The sequence below is a fragment of the Rattus rattus genome, chromosome 13, assembly GCF_011064425.1.
Source record: "Rattus rattus isolate New Zealand chromosome 13, Rrattus_CSIRO_v1, whole genome shotgun sequence".
Classification (NCBI taxonomy): Eukaryota; Metazoa; Chordata; class Mammalia; order Rodentia; family Muridae; genus Rattus; species Rattus rattus.
The window spans coordinates 8,933,694-8,937,852 of NC_046166.1; the positions used below are offsets into that span (position 1 = coordinate 8,933,694).

Genomic DNA, 4,159 nt, shown 5'->3' on the forward strand with positions numbered 1-4,159 from the left:
AAAAATTAAAATTACAAGGAGAGCTGGCAGGGCTGGAGAGATGACTCAGTGGTTAAGAGCACTGACTGCTCTTCCAGAGGTACTGAGTTCAAATCCCAGCAACCACATGGTGGCTCACAACCATCTGTAATGGATTCTGATGCCCTCTTCTGGTGTATCTGAAGATAGCTACAGTGTACTCATATACATAAAATAAATAAATCTTAAAACAAAACAAAACAGGAGATCTGTCCCTGATGGCACAGGTGCAGACAGCTAGCAAGCTGACCAACCCAGCTTCTGCCCAGACCCAGATTCAGGGCTTTGAGTTGACTCACCCCAACACCCATCCCATCCATGAACTGCCAGAGTGTGTGAAGGGGCGGGTCTTACAGATCGGAAGCTGAAGGACATAGGACAACAACAGGATATCAAAGAGGAGCTCTGGTGAGGATCCACATATATTGATAGTGTAGCAGAAGTCAGAGGCCTCAAACTGGACCACCCATGACTCATTGTGATGAACATTTGCAAGTAGGGCTATTTGGACAAGTTTATACTATGTAACACACTGTAGCTTCCTTCCATGGTGGTGAGATTTTGTTGTCGTCATAGTTGCTTGTTTTTGTTTATTGTGTCCTTTGTGAGGGAGGTTGCAAGGGCAGAGGGCGGATATACCGGGCAGAGCGATGTGGGATTGGGGTGCATGATGTGAAATTTACAAAGAATCAATAAAAAATTTAAAAAAAATACTTACAATCACCAAACATGGCAGTAATTACACCTGTACTCTCACCACACACAAGGTTGAGGCAGGAGGATCAGAAGTTTGAGGATGAGTGTATGTCTGGATGCATATATGCCTGTTAAGGGCAAGAAGAGGACACCGGCTGTCCTTGAACTGGAGTCCCAGGCAGTTATCAGCCTCCTGATGTAGGCACTGGAACCCAAAAGCTAGTTCTCTGCAATAATAAGTCCTCTTAACCACTAGGCCATCTCTCCAGATCCAGACTAGAAGGAATTTTTATGTTTAAAACAAGTGCGAACCTTCTGTGCCAACCCAAAATTGTGTGGAATCCAAATCGATATGAAATATTGTCTATGAAAATTTAGTATATAAACTGAATAACTAAAATATACCCCAGAATTAGAAAACGTAGTATAAGGATGATATAATATGCTTTAATCAACTCCTGGCATGTTGAGATGACATTTTTGTATGTGTTGTATCATGTAAATACATTAGGAAACTGACTTCTGACTTCCCCTCCCCCCATGACTAGTAGAAGCTTCATAACCCCCGTGACACCTATATCTTTATTACAGCTCCCTAGGCATTGGTTGAGGCCCGGGAGTTGAGCACCTGTCTCCCATGTGCAAGCCCTGGGTACCACCCTCCACACTTCGGAACATAAAGCCTGAAGTCCTGGAGTTAAAGCTTGGGGCCGCTGGAGGTTTCTCTGCTTCACGTGTTCTCCTCTGCGTCACCGCGGTGCTTGAACATCTTGTCCTGGCCGCGCTCTGCCTCATTCTCTGCCCAGGAAGAAGCTTCTGATTTCACGTTCATCCAGGGCCTTCTCATACTGTGCAGGTCAGCTGAGTGTCAGACAAGGAGCCCTCCAAAGCATACGTTATCCAGTCCCCAACTCTGCCACTTCTGACGCCCAGTGAGATAGGACAACACCTCTCCAGTCCCGCTTCTCCCCGCTGCCTCAGGACTATCCCACCACCGCTTCTGTGTCTAAGCTTCTATTGCTTCTACTGCGAGACTAGAACCAAGGCCAAAGCTGCTGCCTGGACCAGAGAGGGGAAAGGGAAAGCTGACTACACCCTAAGTGTGCACCTTCCATGACTAGTGGGGGCGAGGGGACGCGGGGTGCACACACACTCACGCACACGCACGCACACACACACACTAAACAGCATGCTGAGAGCGCCATCTTGTGGCCATAATTGCCAACTACAACCAGTATTGTCCACTATGTCAGTTAGTTGCTTCTTTTTCCTTTCTTTATAACTTCCTTTTTAGCCCACACATACTTTGATAGGTATTGTTATGATGGCATTCAATAAAGTGTGTCTTTTGTGATGCTCCTTACCCCATCCCCCACGCCTCTGGAGCGTTTCCTCCTTGTAACCTCTCCCTGATACTTACTGTCTCTTCATGTCCAGAGTCCTTTTGTCCCCTCTCATCCTTCACCAGCAAACCTCACTCCCCCCGGTCTTCTCTCGAGGTTTTTAGATTTCACCCAAACCTACGCCTGTTACACACAAATACATCACAGACTAGGACCCTCAAAGGGAAGCTTGTGCAGGTTTTTTTTTTTCTTTCTGAGTTTTGGTCGCCTTACTTTCCAGATTCATACACTTCCTGAAAGGATTACAATTTCTTCACAGCTGCATAGCGTCTTTTTCAGTCAGCAGACAAGACCTGAGCTCTGTTAGATGTCTTTATGCAGAATAACATTGTAACTAACTCCATCAACTCTTCCCCTTTCGCACTCGCTGAACGGTCTCCTTTTGATACAGATGACCAGAGAGTAGGGCTACATTACCTGTAGTGAATACAGACTGCACAGAGGGAAACCCACATACTTTGCCTCCGCCACCCCACTTCTCACCCCTCCTTTTACATTTGCACTGTATGTTATACACATATGTAAATTCCACGTCTATATAAAATAGTCATATGCGTATATGTGCATAAGAAAGAAAGCACACTTTTTGTGTTTCTGAATCTGTTTTATTATTTAACATAATTTCCATATCTACCCACTTTTCTGCAAATGTTAGGATTTTAGTTTTTATTTGTGTGGTGAGTGTGTGTGTGTGTGTGTGTGGGTGGGTGGGTGGGTGTGGGTGTGTGTGTGATAGTGGAGATGGGGCCTGTGGGAGCCATGACTGCACATGTGGAGGTCAGAGTTTAGCTCTTGGGAGTCCATTCTCCCATTTTGCTTTGTTTTGCTTGTCATGCTGGTAGCACAGGCTAGCTGGCCCACCATCTCCAGACCATCTTTCTGTCTCCTTCTCCTCTCCTGACTTAGAACAGCTGAGATTACAGAGGAAACCCAGAAACCATGGCATCTGGCTCTTTTGCATGGGTTCCAGAGATCAAATCACATCTTTGGGATAAATGTACAAGAAGCACATTTACCACCAAAGCCCTCTCCCCAGCCCGCAACTCCACCTTACAGCTGAATAAAATCCCTCTGTGCGCGTGTCTCACGTTTTCCTTATCCATCCATCTGTTGGTGGACATCTAGGCTGTTTCCATCTAGGCTACTTGTCCCCCTGCTGGGACAAAACACGACGAAATCCATTTAAAGAAGGGTTCCGGCCCTTAGAGGTGTGGCCGCTGTGCCACAAGTGCGTCAGTAGGTGGCAGCGAGGAGACAGGCTCTGTCTACACTCAGTGTTCTAGCCTGTGAACGTCTGAAGGAGCCTAACATTCCCAGAAAAAATTAAGTCTGAGACCTCCATCAGTGTGGTGCCAGGCGGGCTCAGATAGGCTCCGGGAGGGGAAGCCTGCCTGAGATCCCCTCTTCTTCCCCACAGGGTTCTATGCCAAGACGACCTGCCATCTTGCATTATGGCCTGGTACCATAGTGCACAAGCGGGGTATCACTCTCCGGAGACCACTCCTGAGATGACTCCAGACACCCAGAGGCCCCGGATTTCACTAAGAGGAGGCAATAAGTGGTGGGGAGGTGGAAGAGAAAGGGACACAGGAGGATGTGGGCACAATGAAGAGAGGCAGAACTAGAGACCTGAGGGTAGGGAGGGGCAGCCTCATGTGAGCAGCTGGTGATGCCATCTGGGACCATGGTGGGGTCGTGGCCTGTGCTGCCACTGGGGGCCGTGTCTGGGTCTGTGGTCCTGCAGCAGCAGGGTTCTGTTACTACCAAAGGCCAGGCGGATGTCCCTGGTCTGAGCTGCTGCCCTCACCTGGGCATCCTGGAAGAGCTGGCCCTGGGGTCATAAGAGCAGGAGAGCTGACCCCACAGCTGACCTGCTGTGGTCCTTGGGAGAGTGATCCCCTCATATTGTTGGGGTTTCGGTTGAGCCAGCCTGAGAATATGAGTATGGGAGAACTGGCCTGTAGCCCACACCACGGTCTTCCATGTAGTGGTGTGGATGAGGGAAAGAAACCCTCTTCCCTCCTTCCCCCTTCCCTCTCCCC

General features: G+C 48.4%; 1 pseudogene; it reads left to right on the forward strand.

Annotated features, from left to right (window-relative positions):
* The first annotated feature begins 3,312 nt into the window (after nucleotides 1-3,312).
* On the forward strand, nucleotides 3,313-3,429 carry LOC116915135 (annotated as a pseudogene).
* Nucleotides 3,430-4,159: the final 730 nt, after the last annotated feature.